Source organism: Procambarus clarkii, chromosome 13, assembly GCF_040958095.1.
Source record: "Procambarus clarkii isolate CNS0578487 chromosome 13, FALCON_Pclarkii_2.0, whole genome shotgun sequence".
NCBI classification, from domain to species: Eukaryota; Metazoa; Arthropoda; class Malacostraca; order Decapoda; family Cambaridae; genus Procambarus; species Procambarus clarkii.
The window spans coordinates 5,031,947-5,053,471 of NC_091162.1; the positions used below are offsets into that span (position 1 = coordinate 5,031,947).

A 21,525-nucleotide genomic window follows, 5' to 3' on the forward strand; every position below is an offset into this window, starting at 1 on the left:
ATCTGACAGCCTCATCAATGATTACATCATGTTGGATCTACAGCTTGTCCTGCCGACTCTCCGTCGCTGCCAGCTAGGGCACTGCTTGTCCTACGCCCACGACAGCTGCTCTGTCATCAGATTCATCTACACGTTCACTATTGGGAATTAACTTTGACATCCTACGCTGGATACGTTCAAATGATTTTATATCCATTCTATACACTGCATTTCACTGCATTTTGATACTCGGCCGACTCAAGCCCTTTGCGCAGTACAGGACTTACAGCTTGCGTTTCCGACACTTCGTCACCTTCAGGACAATTCAGCTCTAGATGTGATTACCTCGTTGTCCTAACTACGTGCCTACATTACCTCCTAATGTCCTGGTGCCCGAGCCCATCAGCCCCGGATCTAAATGCTCCACCAGCGACCCAAGGACGCAACAATTATGCACATTCTTCTCTCCTGCTACACCGAGCTTGTCCACACACTGCCTACATCTTTTGGTACCAGACTACAATTTCCACAGTCAACAATGTAGTACTCGGCGTGTACAACCTAATCAACCCAAGACGCTACAGCTTCGACACAGAGCAGACAGCAGACTACGACCGCATCGAGCCGCCACGCTCTCGCTCCCCGAGTTCAGACACTCACAATTCTCAATCGAGCCGCCACGCTCTCCCACATAGAGCTCCACGACTCCGGCCTCACTCAGCTCTCTGCTCTGCTCCAGGCTTCGTCTCAACGTCTGCGACACTGCTAAATCCAGAGACACATCCGCCGACTACGCAGTTCACTTTTCGACCACAGTTACCAGCAGCACCGTCATCTACGACAACGGACGATCCTGTACGACCTCCCACCCTACAACCCCAGTTACCAGCCGCACCACAACCTGATCCTACGACGACGGACGATCCTGTGCGACCTAGCACCCTACGACCCCAGTTAGATGACATCAGCGAAGAGGAGGAAGTTAACTTTGAAGGTTATGTAACGCGAGCAGGGCGTACAGTTCACCGACCAGCTAAGTTCCTTGATCAAGTATTTTTCCTTTCATCCCCTGGGAGGTGGAGTTCTGTAGCGAGTAGATTATCCCAATAATATACTCGCTCCAAATGCATTGTTAATATTCCTGTCAACCTTTGGAGATGAATGAGGTGAGGCGTTGCCCGGGCAACACGGTGAGGTGTTGCCCGATATACTGCTGAATATAAGCAGCAGAATAGCAAACATTAACTACCATTTGGTCCGGGAGACATCTCCCGTCAAGCAGGGTGTTGTCGCACCACCACAGATCTCCAGTATCATCTATTGATACTGGTGATGGCTCAAAAGGGCCACCACTTACGAGCTACTCATGCCCATGCCACCTTTTGGGTGGCTTCATGTTCATCTTAACACATTCACGGGGGAGACATCTCCCGTCACGCAGGGTGCAATCGCACCTCCACAGATCTCCAGTATCATCTATTGATACTGGTGATGGCTCAAAAGGGCCACCACTTACGGGCTATTCATGCCCGTGTCACCTTTTGGGTGGCTTAATCTTAATCAATCAAACATTAACTAGTCTACTTTCAAGTGTGGTCTAGAGCAGACACTTGCGAGATACTGTACCGACGCTCAGTGCGCTCAACTCACATCAAAGTATCACCTGTGTACTTCTGTATATTCGACCAAATATATATATAGCATATATTTGGTAGCACATTTAGTAGTATATATTTGGTAGCACAACTGATAGCACATGCTTATCAGTTTACAACCAAAATGTTAGGTCACTTGGTAAACATTTTAAAAATAAATGCACTTCTTACAGCACTAGGTACTAAATTATCTTTCATCATTTTAACAGAAACTTGGCTAAGTAACGACTATACCCAACTCTACAATTTAGCTGGTTATAAAGCCATTCATAACTGCAGGCCTAATAAAAAAGGTGGCGGTACAGCAATATATTACAAAGATACCTTCACTTGCAATAGTGTCATTAGTGATAGAGACGACTATTGTGAATATACCTTTGCCAAGTTCTCCAGTAAATCTCTTAAATCCTCCCTGATAATCGGTGCCATCTATAGATTTCCTAATACCAACATAGCTTTATTCTCTGACAATGTAAGGAATCTTATCATAAATAACAATCTCAACAAAATTCACATCATTCTGGGAGGTGATTTCAATATTGACCTGGGTCTTCAAACCAACCCTCAAGTTGACTATTTCCGTAACAGCATGCACTCCTGTATGCTAATCCCCACAATCACCAAGCCCACCCGAGTCACTCAAACATCTGCCACTACCCTGGATCACCTATGGACTAATATAACAGCTCCCCTTACATCTGGGGTAATTTATGACAGAACAACTGACCACTATCCTACTTTCCTCATAGCAAACATTGACACATCACCACCAGAAACCAAAAAACTTTCATTCAGGCTACATAGTGAATCAGCTTTAGGCAATCTCTCTAATGCACTCCACAATATTAACTGGGAATCTGAATTTAATAATTCACAGGATATAAACTCATCAACTAACCTCTTTCTCTTCAAAACTCTAAGCCTCTACAACACTCACTGTCCCCTCCTTACCAAACAAGTAACTGATAAAAGAAAAAATAACCCGTGGCTCACAAGTGGCATAATTAAATCAATCAACAAAAAACATGAATACGAAAAGAAATTTAGGAGTGGCCTAGCTAGTTTCAATGGAAGTAGTTAAAAGGTACTCATCAGTGCTTACCAGTATCATAAGAAAAGCAAAACTTTCATATTATGAGACTAGATTCAAAGAAGCAAAAGGCAACATGAAAAGCACATGGAATACCATCTCTAACATCCTGGGAACTAAACAACACTCCCACAACCAGATAACACTCTCTAAGGATGGCCTTACACTGTCATCTGACTTAGAAACGGCGAATGAATTTAATAGCTTCTTTTCATCGATTGGTGCTAACCTTGCAAGTAAAATCCCACAGACTCAGACACATATCAACACATATCTCTCAGGTAGCTATCCAAACTCTCTTCTCTCACCAGTCAGCCCGTCAGATGTTGTGTCCATCATACACTCACTAAAAACCAAAGCTGGGAACATATCAGTGAAATCCCATCCATTGTATACAAGAGCGCCTCCCATGCCCTTGCGCCACCTATAGCTCTGCTGTTCAACAAATCCCTTGAGTGTCATACCTTCCCTGATATCCTTAAAAAAACAAGAGTAACGCCAGTTCATAAAGGAGGTAATCCGTCAGACATAAACAACTATAGACCAATATCGAACCTACCCATACTATCAAAAATATTTGAAAAATTATCTACAAACAGTTCTACTCCTATCTCGTAAAATTCGACATTCTTAGCCCCTGTCAGTTTGGATTCCGCTCTCAAAAGAGTACCAACGATGCAATTATTAGTCTCCTTGATATAATTTACTCAGCTCTTGACAAAAATGAGTTTCCAATTGGACTCTTCATTGACCTGAGAAATAATAATAATAATAATTAATAATAATTTTTATTTAGGCAAAGGTACATACATAAAGAGATTTTACAAAGTTTGTTGGCTTTATAGATAGGAGCTAGTACATACAGTGCCTAAAGCCACTATTACGCAAAGCGTTTCGGGCAGGAAAAAACACTACTGACTAAAGCTTAAAACTAATGGGTAAAAAGAAAAAAATGCGTTGAGTACAAATAAAAATAGAGGTAAAAGAGGGGGGAACATTGTTGAAAAAACAGCACAAATACAATTACAAATTATTACAGAAAATTACATTAAAACAGCGTTGATTTGTAAAACAAAAAAAAACAAAAAACATACATGGGTTGACAATAGAGAGGTAAGGTAGGTTACAGGGAATTTATTAGGTATAGCTTCGTTTTTAACTTAAACTGGTTGAGAGAGGTACTGTCTTTAACATGGTTGGGAAGGTCATTCCACATCCTGGGCCCCTTGATTTGTAGAGCATTTCTGGTTTGATTAAGTCGTACTCTAGGAATATCAAAACTGTATTTATTTCTGGTGTGGTGCTCATGGGTTCTATTACAACCTTCTATGAAGCTTTTGAGATCAGGATTGGCATTACAATTTAGCGTTTTGTATATGTATAGTACACATGAGAGAATGTGCAGTGACTTAATGTCTAACATATTCAGGGATTTGAATAGGGGTACCGAGTGATGTCTGGGGCCAGAATTGAATATTGTCCTAATAGCAGCTTTGTGTTGAGTAATTAGAGGACGTAAGTGATTTTGGGTAGTAGAGCCCCAAGCACAAATACCATAGTTGAGATATGGATAGATAAGGGAGTAATAGAGAGTCACCAGGGCAGGGCGTGGTACATAATATCTGATCTTAGAAAGAATGCCCACAGTTTTTGAAACTTTTTTTGATATGTTTAGAATGTGTCCCTGGAAATTCAGCTTGTGGTCAATGAGAATGCCAAGGAATTTGCCATCTAATGTGTTACAAATTTGGGTATTGTTTATTTTGAGATTTATTTGATTAGAGGATTTATTGCCAAACAGAATATAGAAAGTTTTGTCAATGTTAAGGGTGAGTTTGTTGGCAGTTAGCCACAGATGGACTTTATTTAGCTCAGTATTTACTGTGGCATTTAGAGCACGGGGATCAGGACTGGAGTAAATGAAGGTTGTGTCGTCAGCAAATAGGATTGGTTTGAGGTGTTGGGAGGCATTTGGAAGGTCATTAATGTAGATGAGAAAGAGGAGAGGGCCAAGTATGGGCCTAGGGCCTAGATCTAGGCCACTAGATCATTTCCTAGAAGGATCTAGGAAAGGCCTTTGATACTGTTAATCACGATTACCTCTTAAGTAAACTCCATCATTATGGAATCCGAGGCCATGCACTGGACTATATCCAATCCTATCTTAGTGATAGACACCAATGTGTAGCCATCAATAATATAATCGCTCCCATTCTACCAATAACTGTTGGAGTGCCACAGGGCAGCATCTTGGGACCTCTTCTTTTTCTTATATACATTAATGATCTGCCTAATGTCTCTAACATTCTGAAACCTATTTTGTTTGCTGATGATACTACCCTCATCTACTCCAACCCCAACCCACATACACTAAATGGTGTTGTTAATAATGAACTAAAAAAAAGTCCACTTATGGATGTCAACCAACAAACTAACACTTAACATAGAAAAGACCTACTACATCCTATTCGGAAGCAAATCTACAAATGCAATTCAGCTTCAGATTGACAATGTAAACATTAGCAATAAAAATGATGGAAAGTTTCTTGGCATATTCCTAGACAAGAGACTCAACTTCAGTACCCACATACAACACATAACTAAGAAAGTCTCTAAAACAGTTGGTATACTCTCCAAAATCAGATATTATGTTCCTAACTCTGCTCTCATCTCTCTATATTATGCACTAATCTATCCCTATCTCAACTATGGTATCTGTGCATGGGGTTCAACCACTGCAAACCACCTCAAGTCCATCATCACCCAGCAAAAATCTGCTATCAGAATAATATCAAATTCTGCTTTCAGACAACACACAGCCCCCTTGTTTAATTCCCTAAACATGCTAAACATAATCTCACTCCACAAATTCTCTTGTGTCAACTATATTTACAAAACCCTGTTCTTAAATGCAAATCCTTGTCTGAAACTCTTCTTGGACAGATGTAATAGGACCCATTATCACCACACCAGAAATAAATATCTCTTTGATATCCCCAGAGTTAAACTTAATCTGTGTAAACACTCTATGCAAATAAAGGGACCCAGTTTATGGAACTCACTTCCTACTGAATTGAAAAGCTGTCCAACTTTTACATCATTCAAAATCAATACTAAAAAGTACCTAATTTCATCTTCATAGTTTTTCACTTTTTGCCTTAAAATTGCACTGTATCAATTGCTACCCAATCTCCCAACCTTTATGTTCCCAATTTGAACATCTTTACCATTGTGATCATTGCTGTTTTCTTATATGTGCTGCCAATCTGTTGTATAGTGTTTATAAATCTTGTTTATCTGTATCTTTTGCTACCCAGTCTTTATGTACCCAATCTGAACATCTTTACCATTGTGATCATTGCTGTCTTATATGTATGTACATTGCTGTCAATCTGCTGTATGGTGTCTATTAACCTTGTTTAAATTACTAATCAAGCTGTCAATGTAATCAATCAGAGCTTTAATATAACAATGTGCTTTAATATACCTACTTATCTCTCTCATCTCATTTTTCTCTTGTAATGTATCTTTATCATTTATCAATTCTGATTGAAATTACCTACTTAAAATTATCTGCTAGATTAAGGACCTGCCCGAAACGCTGTGCGTACTAGTGGCTTAACAAGAATGTAAATACTGTACTATCCAATGTATTCTCACAAACCCAATGTACCTTCTTGTATATATATAAATAAATAAATAAATAAATAAATAAATAAAGTATCATAGTGTCTGTGTTTATTTGTCACCATACTTTACGTAACAATAGAATCGTTACACTATGTATTCTCACAAACCCAATGTACCTTCTTGTATGTAAATAAATAAATAAATCTATAAATCCATCAACGTTTTGTATCTATGTATGTACTTTACCTGAATAAATATTTGTATTTGTATATGTGTTTCCTGCAGAAAATATTGCTAAGATATCCTATCATCACATATTTTTATCATACATGCAGTGAAATATTAATGCAATCATTAAAGCATAGTGTTTCTCTGTATTAAAATTTATTACTCCAAATTGGGCTACAGTACTTTAACTACAAATCCGCTACTTTTAGCAAATGAAATCTGGCAACCCTGCGCAGGCAGGCGCACCAGCCTCCAGACGTCTGCTATAGAAACCTCTGCTTGAGACGTCAACAACAACATGCTTGAGACGTCAACAACAACATGCTTGAGACATCAACATCTGTTGGTTGTTGAAGGTCCTAACCTTTTTTTATGTATCTTAATTATATTTATATACGCTATATTTTATATACATTTTTGTAATCTATATATTAATACAGTACTAGACAAGTGTGGGTATGAGGGATGGTGGGTGCCGAGGCGGTGCCACAAAGTGTATAGGAGTGCCCAAATTACAGCACTTTACATTACTAACAATAATATGGCCCTGAAGAAATATTATCTGATCCAAGGAGTAGGGTAGTATTGGGTGCAGTTGTGGGGCTAATGTTGGGGGAGTGAATGGATATGGGTCACATGGTACCCAACACTTCAACACATGACCTGGGGTCCGTCTAATTACCACAAGCTACACAAGCTTCAGAAAGCTTCCTGGCAATACGTTAGTAATGAATAAATATGATATGTTAGGTTAGGCTGACCTAACCTAACCTAACCTATCCTAACCTAACCTAACCTAACTTAACCTAACCTAACCTAACCGAAGCTTGGATCGTCGACTTGATTTGGCGTCACCAGTTTTTTATTTTCGTCTAATTTCTTTATAAAAAGATACTTTTTCAGATTAAAATTGTTTTTTCGTGTTGTACATTCAGCACCAACATTATAATGAGTAAATATATCATATTTATTCATTACTAACATATTGCCAGGAAGCTTTCTGAAGCTTGTGTAGCTTGTGGTAATTAGACGGACCGAGTGACCTGTTGTTGTCTGACGGCTGAGTGGACAGCGCTGGGAATTCGTAGTCCTAAGGGTCCTGGTTCGATCCCCAGCGGCAGTGGAAACTGGCCCAAAGAGTCAGAGCTCAACCCCTGCAGGCACAACTTGGTGAGTAACCAGCCCAACCAAGGCTGGCATAACGACTGATTTAATTCATACAAAAGAGGTTTGTTCAAATGCCTGTGTTCTGTAATACTTCACTACAGACCTATGGGTATATAGGCCCAGGGTCACTGGATATGGTTAAATTGTACACAGGGCATTTCAACAAAGCTCATTTTCTGTCAAATGTGCACATATATCATTAGGTTAGGCTGTGTTTGCATAGGTAAGGCTCTGGGAGGGTTGGGTTTTAATATCTAATCCCTTTAACCCAAATGAACCTAACCTAACAATCCATATGGTTTAGGCCATTTAAAAAAGATCATCGTTGAAATGCCTGCGCACGATTTGACAGGACTCCATGAGGGTATGTTATTATTTAAATTCATGGTCATTGGGGTAGTGTTGTCCAGGTTGTATTGTGCCATTGGAAAGGTCTATAGTTGTCTGAATAATGTGGTTAAACTACCTAGTGATTGTGGACATGTTAGATACAGAGCTCTGCAGCAGTATCGAAATAGGTCTTCAGAGGTCAGTCAGTGAGGGTCAGGGATGTCATACACTTTGACCCACACAAACATTCTAGGTTGCATAATGGACATTGGGACAGTTTGACATTGGGGAGATCTTGATACGAGCTTAAAGTATTTATATATTTATACACAAGAAGGTACATTGGGGTTAAGAGAGTACATAGCATGAGGATTTTACATTCTTGTAAATGTAAAGCCACTAGCACGCATTTGTTTTGGGCATGTCCTTGATCTAACTTATAATTTAAGTAGGAAATTCCCAACAAAATTGACAAAAAATGTTTACAGGTACATTGGGAAGAAAATTTGACAATACTGGATACAAAGATTAGATTAATACACAATAATGACAAAGATTTGTAGGTACATTAGGATAAAATTTGAGGGTTATCAACTTGTTCACTGTAGCACAATTTGAGGATCATTTCAAGGAATAATGCAGTAAAATATGCACTCAATATGACAACCATATAAGTATGTATATACACAGGCTTCCTGTCTGAGAAAACAAATTATTATTATAACATTTGGCCATTTTTTAGCCCTATCTCCTATAACTTGTTATGTTTATTAAGAGGTTCATGAATTACCCAAATTTAGGCCTAAATGCACTCCATAATTATACAAATAAAGTACATAATGACTTGCTAATTTGATATAAATAATGTTAGTACAGTAATTTGCAAATCATGTATTTTGTACCAAAAAAATAAGGAATTGATTGAAAATGATAAAGGTTATGCAGATCAGTCATCCTGTGTATTTTTTTATTTTTTATTTATGTAGAGTATACAAAAGTGCCTTCATTCTTGTGAAGCTACTAGCATGCATAGCATTTGCTGCAGGTCCTTAATCTTAATTTTCCCTTGAATATGACCTACCAAATTGTTTAACAACCAAATAACCATTCACTGCTGGGTGAACAGAGGCGGACACTTAAGGATTGGCGCCCGATCAATCCGTCCCAACTAGGATACAAACCCACTTTGCCTTTACCTTGAGGTGCTTCCGGGGCTTAGTGTCCCGCGGCCCAGTCGTAGACCAGGCCTCCTGGTTGCTGGACTGATCAACCAGGCTGTTAGACGCGGCTGCTCGCAGCCTGACGTATGAGTCACAGCCTGGTTGATCAGGTATCCTTGGAGGTGCTTATCCAGTTCTCTCTTGAACACTGTGAGGGGGTCGGCCAGTTATGCCCCTTATGTGTAGTGGAAGCGTGTTGAACAGTCTCGAGCCTCTGATGTTGATAGAGTTCTCTCTCAGAGTACCTGTTGCACCTCTGCCTTTCAATGGGGGTATTCTGCACATCCTGCCATGTCTTCTGGTCTCATGTGATGTTATTTCTGTGTGCAGGTTTGGGACCAGCCCCTCAATTATTTTCCACGTGTAAATTATTAATGTATCTCTCCCGCCTGCGCTCAAGGGAGTACAGATTTAGGCTCTTTAGTCGGTCCCAGTAATTTAGATGTTTTACTGAGTGGATTCTAGCAGTAAAGGATCTCTGCACGCTCTCCAAAATCCCTCTCTCCTCCTCTCTCCCAGGCCAAATTGCTCACGAAACGTGGTCCAAGTGTCTTACCATTGTGCTACGGGACTGTCTGTACCATCAGCAACAGCCTCTGGATGCTGCTAGCACAAAGCCTCGAGTGGTGGGGGTTGTTAAGGGCAGTGATGAGGCTAAACCGTATGTGCTCTATCAATCTAAATCTGAAGAAGACAATGAGAGCACATTACCAAAGTGGAGTAATATAACAGTCAGGCAGGAGGAAGAGTTACAGTTCATAAGCATGAATGTAGTCCAGTAGATAAGAGTATATTCCTATGTGTCACTGCAAGTGGCAGCAGTCTCAGGAGGCTGCAACACGGAGCCTAGTGTGACTTTCTGGCCAATGCAGCATCTCAACAGCTTGTATCCAATATATTCCACGTCATGACTAGAACATTCACAGCTGCTCATGTACATATTACCCACCCCATAATTTTTGCTTTATACAGAATCTTGTATATTGAATAAGTATAAAGTAAACTTTTGGTGTTTAAATTTAATATAAAAATACTGGGTATTATAAACACTGCCTCAATGGAATTGACAGTATAACAAGAAAAGATGTTTATCTGTAACATTAGTCTACACCACAATTGTGTTTACTTGGCACAATACTTGACAAAATACATATGTAATTACGCAAGTGTAGTTACAGGATGAGAGCTACGCTTATGGTGTCCTGTCTTCCCAGTACTGTCATATGAAGCTTTATAACTACTGACAGTTTTTGGTATCCATCACCTTCTCACTCAACTTAAGTCTGTAAGTAATTATCTTTTGATAATTACTTACTTACACAGGTTGGGTCCAGAGTTAGAGCCTCCTAGAGCCCCAGATAATGGGAAGGTTGGCCCCAGACCATAGAGCTTGGGCTTTACATAGGAGAGGTCCAGAGTTAGAGCCTCCTACCCATTTGGCTTTAATTATTTTTCTGATGTTTTTGACTACAATGCTTGTCAGTGATACAGATCTATAATTTAGAGGATCTTCTCTACTACCATTTTTGTAGATTGAAACTATGTATGTCATTTTCCATATATCTGCCAAGACACCCTGTATATAAAGATTATTGAAAAATCTGTTGAAGTGGGGTGCTCAGCTCAAATACGTATTCTCTCAGAACCCAATATGAAACTCCATCTTGGCCATCTGCCTTGTTTCTATATAACTCCTTAAGCATTTTGGCCACTTCCTCTTGAAACATGTTTATGTACTCTGTGGTATTCTCTGACATTTGTATTGTTTGACTCACGGAAAACTTCATTTTTCACAAACACACGTTGGAATTGTTCATTTAGTGTTTCACACATTTCCTTTTTATTCTCTGTGAATCTGTCCCCCATTTTCAACATCTGGAGTTTATCCTTCATATATAATTTGTTTTTAATAAACTAATAGAATAGGCTTGGATCAGTTTTACACTCTTTCTTCATACTGTCATGTAGTTGTTTCTTGTTTCTTTGTATTGCTGGTATTGTTTTTTGTTTTCTTGTTTCTCAGGGGTTGTTGATCATTAATTATCTTACCTTCAGGTTTTCTTTCAACAGTATGGCAACTACTCCAATTCTTCTCATTTTTCTGTTTCATCTCCAAATTCAACCCGTTCTCGCACTTTCTTATAGTCAATATTGACTTATTAAATATGTGCATATGTGACATACTAATTTATTGTGAATATTTCAGTTTACCTTGAAAAGCTTCATAGAAAACACCGACCTTACCTAACCTTCTTAGTATGTTAAGATAAGCATCTTATTGCTTCGTAATTACAATTATTACTTAACCTATTATAGGTATAGGTTAAGTAATAATTGTAATTACGAACCAATAAGATGCTCATCTTATTGCTTCGTAATTACAATTATTACTTAACCTATTATAGGTATAGGTTAAGTAATAATTGTAATTACGAAGCAATAAGATGCTTATCTTAACATACTAAGAAGGTTAGGTAAGGTTGGTGTTTCTATGAAGCTTTTCAAGGTAAACTGAAATATTCACAATAAATTAGTATGTCACATATGCACATATTTAATAAGTCAATATTGACTTAAAGAAATTGCAAGAACAGGTTGCCAAATTGAGAAGCCCCATGGGAATATGACCTCATTTAATATATTATCTTCAAGTTTTGTCTCTGTTAATACAAACAGTCTCTTACATCTTAATTGCATCTTAAGCTGTGTTATATAGTTTAGCACCAGTATTTTAATCTAACTCCATCTTTGTTAGTACAGTATATATATGATTTTCAGGAACACATTTCAACTCCCATTGTTCTTTACTCCTCTCTTTCTCTAAAGATTTTGTTGGTCGTTGTTGGATACAGTGTATTGTGAAGTGTGTGTCTCTCAGTTGCCAGTTTGCAGCACCCCACATCACCAGTTGGCAGCACTCCACACCACCAGTTGGCAGCACCCCACATCATCACTTGGCAGCACGGGTCTCTCATGTTGTTTGCAAGGTTATTAAGGCTTGATGTCATGCATACTGGGGGAATTTCACAATAAACACAGTGCATCACAGTGGTTAAATGGGACATTTGTTTTGTATGACGTCCGTTTCACATGACGAACACGGAACGGATTAAAGTCATTATTTGAGGTACCACTGTACTTACAAATAAATACAAGGGGGTTTCCTTAGGCCATTGCTCCCTGCAGCTCTCTGAGGGGGTGGGGGGGGGGGGGGAAGCATCAGGTTCTTGCTTGTTGTCCCCAGTAGGCAGACCTCAGTTGATTGAAGCCCCAGACTTATATAAGCTAATATCAGTCTGATATCTCCAGGGAGCCTCCGGGGCTCGCCCAGAAAATGGCTTTTCATTACTTTCAACGCTGTTTTTCTGGGGGGAGCCCCTTTGGCTCCCCGGAGCTTACTATGCTGATATGCTAATGTCAGACTTTGGCATCAGTCATGTGTATGGAGTTCTATGGGCCTACTGGAGACCACGAGCCAGAACTGGCCTCCTCAGAAGAGGCAAGGGGAGCAATGGCCTATAGAAACCCCCGTGTTGTTGGATGCATTCTATGTCTGCCATCGACCGGGTTAGGCACCCAGAAAAGTAAGAGTCCCAAAACAAACTCCTATTCTGGTGAAAATTGCTACCACAAGCCGCACAAGTGGATAGAACTCCCCAAAAAATAAACGAGCAAACAATCATGACGTCACACGTCGCCTCGCCGCTATCCGCGCAGCTCCCCCCTTCACAGGAGGGAGAAGGGAAGCCCCAGACCCATCGTGCCGGCTATCCATCCCCAGTTCTAAGGCTGATGCTAACGTCTGAGGTCGTGTGCTCCGGCTCCGGTGGTTGTTTCAGCATTGTACCTAGAGTGTGGTGTCTGTCTTGTAGGTGGTGTGTGAGCCGGGAGTGTTTCTTCAGTACTCGGGCTGCATGCGCCTAGGGTTTCCTTCCCTAGGTGCACTGTAAGTACTGCCCTTGGGGCTAGGGGTTCCCTTCCACAAGTTCCTTGGGTTCTGCCCTTGCTAGGCCGTTTACTGCTTGGTTTTCGGCCGCCCCTTGTTTGCCCGAGTGTTCTGTCTCCCTTGTTCGCCTTGGGGTAGGGGGCAGTTTGCACTGGCGGGGCGCAGGGTACTGCGCAGCAAGTTTTCACTTATCATAGCGGCCGTCTCTGTTCCGCCTGGGTACGCTGTCCTCTTGTGGGGTTTTCTTTTTCTGCCTGGTGGGGGGGTCTGCCTTGGTTCTTGCCCCCTGTGTTCTGAGTACTCTTCCTTCTTCCGGTGGTTCCCCCTGGTTAGGTCCCCGTGAGTGTACATGTCCCGGGGGGTTCAGTTCTTAGAAGGTTGTTTGGTAGTTTTGGGTGCCTGTTAGCAGTACCCTGCCTGGGTTTACTTGGGCGCGAGTCCTCTTAAAGTAAACACTCAGGACCCTGGGAATCCCCACGGGGGACGCGTGGGTCCGATGGATGTGACTCCGGGGTTTCCCCCTTGCTTTGTGTGAGTTCGAGGGTTGCTCTGTCCCCTTGTCTCAGGGTGACTCACTGTTTTGCCTCCGTCTGCTGCCTGTGGGGTCGGTGGCACCTTCGACCCGGAGCCCTATGAGCTTTGTTCCTTGTTTGTGGCTTGCTGAGCCAGTCTTATGCTGACTTATATGGGTGCAAGAAGCACGGGCATTACGCATCGTGTTTCGGTTTGCCAACGCTCTAGGTTGCTCCCCAGAAGCCCCGTTTTGGTGACGGGGCTTGGGGGTGTTGGTTGTTTCGTTTTCATTCCACGCCCCCTTGTCTTCCCCTCCTCTCATCTCTGCATCCGGGTCCTTACCGTCTGTGGGTTCGGGGTCGGGGCGGGGTTTCGATGGTTTTGAGACTCGGGCAGTCTCGGGGAATTCCCCTTCCGGGATAGCGACAGGGGCATTCGAGCCTGTTCCTCCAGCCGTGTTGTATGAGTCTGCCAGTGGGCTCCCTTCCTTGGTATTTTTCACGGCTCCCCTGGTTTTTCTTGACGCTGGGGCTTTGGGGGGACGGCTCGGCCCCGGGGCCTGATGTGTGGGTTCCCGGGTCTGGGGAGGGGCTTCCTGGGGGACCCCAGGCCCCGTTGGTCCCCGCCGGGGTAGTTCTACCCTTCGAGCGGGGCTTGCGGTTATGGGGTGTGGGGATTTTTCTTCCCCCCTCCACTCCTTGTACGATTAGTTGGGCGTTGGCCCCTCCCCGGGCTCAGTTCCTTGTTCCTTGAGTCCGTTGGTTCTGTCCTGTTCGTGGGTGCTCTTTGCGGTTTTTTCACCCCTCTTCTTGGGACGGGACTTCCCTGTCATGTTCCCCTTTTCTTTTGGGGGGGTTTTGAATGACTTTTGGTCTCGGGTGCGACTGTGCTTTTATGAACCTTCGTGCGTTCGGGAAGGGTTTTGCTACTTCCCGTATTGTTGGAACGTCTGGCGTCTATTGGTGTTGCTTCCCTCTGGTCTTTTCAGGGCTTGTTGGTCCCCTTCCGGGTTTGTTCTGGGTTTTCGGTCTTTTGTTTCTGTTTTTTTTTTTCCTTCGTCCTTGGTTTCGGCACTGTTCGTTTTCTTTACATACTCCTTATCCTGGGTGGCAGTTTGGGCTACTTGTAGCCCAATTGGGTTGCTGATTCGTTCCTTGTCTTCCTTACATTCACCGGATATGTATGTCGCTGCTTCCTGTTTTCACTCCTGTTCCTGTCCGCTGGGCTGTTTCTGCCCCTGCGCCCATCCCTCGGGTCACGGGCTGTTTGGGCTACTTGTGCAGTGGTCTTTTTGGGCGCCTTCCCACCAAGCGGGAAGTGCGCCCAAAGTGCGCACACGAAGTGTGCACGTGCGCTGTGGGAGTTTGTTTTGATCTGGGCGGTGTGCACGAGTGCTCATGTTTTGCGGCTTTTTCTCTCGGGTGCTTTGTCTCTCGTTCTTCTCGCTTCTCCAGTCCTTACCCCGTAGCTACTGGGGTGTTCTGAGTTGCGGTTATGGGGCGGACGCTGGGGTTTTCTCCGTGTTATGGGTGCGGGGCGCCTCTTTTGCCTCTCCCCTCCCCTTCTGCGTGTGCGGCTCGGTGTTTCTTCCCCTGGCGGTGCTCCTGGCATCTTCATGGCTACGTTGTGTCATGACACGTTCATGCCTCAGTTCTGCAGGTGAGTTCATGTGATCTGGTGTCTATCAGCCAGGCGTTGATCCTTGGTTTTGGCGTGTGAATGTGGGAACGCCAGACCACAGGTGCCTGCAGGGGGTCTCTTGGCCCATGCGGGACAGCTCCTCGTTGTATCCATCCAGTCTCACTCGTATGCATGTCCGACCCATGCTTGAGTTAGTCTCGGGGCCCCACCTCCAAGGGTTACGTGGTACGAAGGTGGAGGTGACTGTTATGGGGTACGGTTTTCCTGTGTCTGGATGTTATGAGGTGCGATTTTGATCCGGTTTTGTTACCGAGGGAGAGTGTTGGGGTTTGCTTGTGGCGTTTTGTTTGGCCCTTGCGTGTTTTCCTCCTGGGGCCTTGTGTGTTTGTCTGTGGTAATTGTTCAGCTTGTCTTCTCTGGGTCGCTCATTCCTTGCCTGCCTTGCAGTACCTGGCTTAGCCCTTCCAGGTTCGTTGGCTTCTCTGTACTCCTCTGGTTGTCCTCGCCTCGTTGTGCTTGAGGGGTTGGGCTTTTCGCTCTTTCATCCTGCTCCTCTGTCGCTCACCTGCCATATGCGTGGCTTCTGTGCGTACCTTGTTGTGCTCGCCTCATTGTGTTTAAGGGAGTTGCATTCGGGGTTTTTTGGTCTCTCCTCTCACTTGTCATTCGACTTCTGTGCGGCTTCCTGAGCTTGTTGGACTCTTGTCATCTCTCCACTTAATGCTGTGTGGGAGGGGGGGGGTTGGCCTCCAGCTCATCCCTTCCTCCTGCTTTCCATTTGTCTCCTCCTCCTGACGCTCGTCCTTGTGGTCTCTCCTGCTCTTTGGGCATCCGTTCCTCCTGTGTCCCCTGGGACATCTTTATCTGCCCTCTCCTTCCTCTGAGGGGTCTTGCTTGTGGTAGTGTTGTCCCCTCTGGTTCTTCTGTCTCCCAGTGTCGTGCAGCTTCCTTCCTGTCGTCTGCTTGATGCCTGCTTGATGGGGTTTTGGGAGTTCTTCTTCCCAAGCCTGGCACGTGGTCGGGCATGGCTTGTGGGAGATGGTCCACTGGGCTGTTGCTTGGTGCAGCTGGTGGGCACGCGTACCCACCACAGCCCGGTTGGTCCGGCACTCTTTGGAGACGGCTTTCTAGTTTTTTCTTGTGGATGTGCATGGTTGCATTGGGAGTCGTTGCTGTGCCTTTTGGCTTCGATTGCCAGGTTTGGTTTTCTGGTTCCTGGCTTTCCCTGCCTGTTGGCTTTTTCTGCGTCTTGCGGGTTCCCTTTCCTAGGGACTCAGTTGGGGCTGTGGTCTCAGACCTCCTGGCATGCTCGCTGGTGTTGGGACGTTTTGTCCGGCAGACGTTCCACCTCCTTCTTTGCCGGCTCGGTTTTCCGGCTCTTCCTGCTCATTGGTCGCACCCGAGATCTTCCCGCGACTCCGCCTTTTCTCAGCTCATTTAGTCCATGGCGGAGCTGGTTCGGCTCTGCCTTGGGTCTCTCCCTTTCTGTTGGTCTGGTGGCTTCGTTGATGGTGTCCCACCTGCATTCTTCTTCTTGGCGGCAGTGTGGGGGCTTTTGGCGGTCCTTCTTTTTCCTTCTGTCCCTTCTTCAGTTCTGCGTTTTGTTGGCGTGGTCATGTCCTTCTCTTTTGGGAGTTCGGGGCCGTCATTTGCCACATACTGTCGCCTCGTATCGTGCGGCGCTGGCGGAGCCGCTTCAGCTTGCTTTCGGTATTGAGGTTCCTTCTGCTCTGTTTAGCATGCTGCCTCGGGTGTTGTTTCATCTCCGGTCTGCTCATGTGCCGCCTGAGCGGTCTTGGACATTGGATAGTGCTCTTATCTTCTTCTCGGTTTGTTGTGGCCCCTTCAGTTCTGGTTTGTGTCTCCTAGGCTCTTTTTCTGTTGGCCTTGGCCTCTGGAGATCGGGTTGGTGATCTTCCTCCTCTCCTCCGGCGCAGGAGTTTTCTGCTCCTTCGGTCTTGGCGATGGGGTTGTTCATTGCGGCAGTCTTCTTCTTTTTGGCGGAGAATGAGACGGCTGCTTTCCGGAGGGGTCCTTGGGTTGTTGATGCTTGGTTGTTTTGGCCGGGGGTGTATCCTGTTTTGTTTCAGGTGGAGGCCCTCCACCATCCATTGCGTGCCACGGCTTCTGTGTCCTGGGTTGCGCTTTGGGTTGATCCGGTTTCCCTCCTTCCCTGTTTTGCAGGTGCGGGGATCCCGGGTCGTCCGCAGGATTATTACAGCTAGCCAGCCTGCGGTATCTTCCCGTGTCCATGTTTGCAAGTTCGCGGCTCCTGCCGCTGTTTTTGGCAACATGTCCTGGGCTGTCATTCGGGCACAGGGTTTTTTGGCGGTCGAGCAGGGTTCAGGCTGCTCTTTATCTTGTGCGCGTTCCTGAGCCTAATCGGGCCTGTGTCGCTTTGGATCGGCAGTTGCAGCCGTTTGTCTCGACTTAAGAGTTGAGGAGTGAGCGGCGACTGCCTCCCGGGTAGGTCCCTCTACTTTCCTCTGTGGGGAGTTACCTCCGGGGAGCCGAAGGGGCTAACCCCCCAGAAAACCAGCGTTGAATGTAATGAAACGCCATTTTCTGGGTGAGTCCTGGAGGCTCCCCGGCATCCCTCCCTCCCTCCGGTTGGCGTTTTTTTCCCGTTTTTTGACATTCAGCCTCAGAACTGATGGTGGATAGCTGGCGCGATGGGTCTGGGGCTTTCCCCTCCCGGGGAGGGGGGAGCTGCGTGGACTGCAGCGCGGCGACATGTGACGTCATGATTGTTTGCTCGTTTATTTTAGGGGAGTTCTATCCACTTGTTCGGCTTGTGGTAGCAATTTTCAACAGAATAGGGGTTTGTTTTGGGACGCTTACTTTTCTGGGTGCCTAACCCGGTCGATGGCAGACATAGAATGCTTCCAATCACACGGGGGTTTCTATAGGCCATTGCTGCCCTTGCCTCTTCTGAGGGGGCCAGGTTGTGGTTTGTGGTACCCGGTAGGCCCATAGAACTCCATATGCATGACTGATGCTAAAGTCTGACATTAGCATATCAGCCTAGTAAGCTCCGGGGAGCCTCCGGAACTCACCCAGAAAATGGCGTTTCATTACATTCAACACCGGTTTTTTGCCAACGGGTTGTGAAAACCACTCTTGCTAATTTTTCCTCATCGAAACCATCAAAATTTATCTCTTCTGTATTGACCTTCTTGCTGGCAGCCATGTTTGTTTTGGTCACCATGTTCTCCCACACTGTTTCCTTCAAAAACACTTTCTGCATTGTTTCTTTATTTTTTTTTTGTCTTTTGACTGCTTGGCAGATATTCATACACATGCACTTTTTCACTGATATGCTTTGTTTATTTCACCCAAAGTGTCAAAAACACTGGAGCTCCATAGCTCTTAACACTCCAACAATAACTGTGAAAATAGCAAGAAAAGGACAGGTTGGATAACAAGAATCTTTCAAACAAGAGATACCATACCAATAATACTTTTCAACACACTAATGCTTTATAGGGTGGAATATTGTTACCCAAAACAGCCCCATTCAAAGCTCTGGTTGACCAGACCAGTAACCAGTAGGCCTAGCCATAGACCGCATGGGCTTGGGGACATTGACTCTCAGAACCATCACATGATATCCACTGGTGAGGTAACCCGGTGATGGGGAGGTGACTACCTAATTACTGAGGGGATGGGGTAATTTTCTGGTTTGCTTGCTTTTTGCCATATTTTCTGTTTTTTTCTTAATTACCGTTCTGGTGATTATTTCCTTGGTTAAGATGATTAAGAATCCTCTGCTTTCTGTGCCTTTTCTGGGGGAAGCCCCTACGGCTCGCCGGAGCTATCCAGGCTGATAGGGATAGTCCTAATTTTTGGCATCAATGTGGGTGGAGTTCTAGGCCTACTGGGGACGACGGCTAGAACCTGTCCCCCTCAGAGAGGCATGAGGAGCAATGACCTATAGAAATGCACATGTGATTTTGGAGCGTTCTATATCTGCCATCGACCGGGACAGGCACGTAGAAAGGTAAGCGCCCCAAAACAAACCCTATTCAGGTAAAACCAACAAAAATAACGAAACAAACCTATTCAGGTAAAACCAACAAAAATAACGAAACAAATGGACAGAACTCCCCCAAGGGAAAACGAGCAAACAAGCTTGACGTCACACAAGCCACGCCACATGTCTGCGCAGCTCCCCCCTCCCCGGGAGGGGGAAGGGGGAGTCCCAGACTCTCGCGTCGGCGATCCACACCTTCAGTACCTCGGCTGATGGGATTAGGCTTAGTCGTTGTGACTCCAGCTCCAGACTTATTTGTGCTGACCCTGGGTTCAGTACTTCTCTTAGGTGGTGTAAGAGCTGGGAGTAATATTCACAGGTATGCGGGCTGTATGTGCTTAGGGTCACCTTCCCTGAGTGCCCTGTAAGTACCGCCATCAGGGCTTGGGGTTCTCTTCCATAAGTCACCTTGGGTCTACCTCTGTTGGTCTTTTGCTGCTTGGTGATTGACCGCCTCGAGTGTTTTGGGGGTTTCCGTCCTGTTTGCCTTGGGGCAAGTGGTAGTTATTGCACTGGTAGGGCCGTGGGGTACTGCATAGCTAGTTTTCACTTATAACAGCGGCCGGCTCTGTTCCCTCTGGGTATGCTGTTCTCTTGCGAGGTTTTCTTTTCTTTGTCTTTTTGCCTGGTAGGTGGGGGGGGGGGGGGGGCTGGTCTGCCTTGGTGTTCCTTCCCTCCCATATACTAGGGTTGTTTGTGTTTGGTGGTACCCCCTGCTTTGCCCTTGTGAGTGGACACGTCCCAGGGGTTCAGCATTAGCAGTAGCTAATTGGTAGCTTAGGCGCCAGTTAGCAGTACCCTGCCTGGGTAAACCCTTAGGAGACCCAGTCTAGGGGCCCTGGGAATCCCCACGGGGCACTTGGGTCCAATAGATGTGACCCTTGTGTCTTTTCTCGCTTTTTGCGAGCTTGGAGGTTGCTCTATTCCCTTCACTCAGGGCGATGCTCATTGTTTTGCTTCCGTCATGCTGCCTGTTGGGTTTGTGACACATTTGACCTGGAGTCCTGCGAGCCTTGTTGCATGTTTATGGCTCGGTTTATCCAATTTGATGATGATATTCGGGTGCAGGCGGCTCGCATGTTACAAGATAGGTTTAGGTTGTTGCAATGCACTTGTTTGGTTGCTTCCCTGGATGCCCTGAGGCTGCCCCGTTTTGTTTATAGGAACCCGGACTTGGGGGTGTTGGTTGCTTTGGCCTTGGTTCCGTCTTCACCCCCTCGTTCTTCTCCTGCTGTGGTTCATTCATTTTCCCCCTCCTGCTTCCGGCTCCGAAGCGTCTGAGGGCTTCGGAGTCAGGGTGGGGTTTAGAGGTTTCTGAGACTCGGGCTGTTTAGGGGGTTGCCCCTTCCGAGGTGGCTACAGAGGTATTCGAGTCCGTTCCTCCAGCCGTAGCTCTGGGGTCTGACCAGTGGGCCTGTTCTCTTCCTGCTTTTTCGTCCTCCCCGGCTTTTTCTTGTGTGGCCGAGGCTTGAGAGGATGACTCACCCCGGGGCCTGACATGGAGGTTCCCTAGGTTGGGGATGGGCTGGCTTGGGGGCCTTGGGCCCCGTTGGTCCCCACCTGGGTTTTCCAACCCTCTAGGCGGGGGCTTTTGGTTACAAGGAGTGGGGTTTTCCTTTCCCCCCCCTCTGCGTCCGAGTTCGTTTGGGCGTCGACCCCTCCCCGGGTTCAGTTCCGTGTCCCTTGGGTCCATCGGTTCCGTCCTTTCTGTGGGCGATTTTACCATTTTCTCACCCTTCTTTTCTAGGACGTGAATTCTTCTGCGTCATGTCTTCATCTTCTCTCGTTTCGGGATCCTGCATGTCCATTGGTCGCGGATGCCACTGAGTCCGTGTGAGCTTTCTTGAAAGCCAGCTTTTGTGCTGTCTTCTCAAGGGTCTCAAAGGTTCGGGAAGATCATTGGTTCTTCAAATACTGTTGGAACATCTGTCGTCTGCCGGTGGGGCTTACCTCCAGTCCAGTCTCAGACTCATTGGTCCTCTTCCGTTCTAGTAATCGTTTTTAGACCTTATCTCCTTATTTTCTCATTTCATCTTATCTCTGTTTTCTGTCTCGACGTTACTAATATTAGTTTAGTACACCTTTGTAGGCAC

General features: G+C 45.1%; 1 protein-coding gene across 1 annotated transcript in view; it reads left to right on the forward strand.

The window, feature by feature from the left end:
• The first annotated feature begins 6,803 nt into the window (after window positions 1-6,803).
• LOC123751669 (putative zinc finger protein 66) overlaps window positions 6,804-21,525 on the forward strand; it is a 45,789-nt gene continuing 31,067 nt past the window's right edge. The window contains exon 1 of the mRNA XM_045733756.2: window positions 6,804-6,938. The gene's annotated coding sequence lies outside the window, so the exon portion shown is untranslated. The remainder of the gene's footprint in view (window positions 6,939-21,525) is intronic.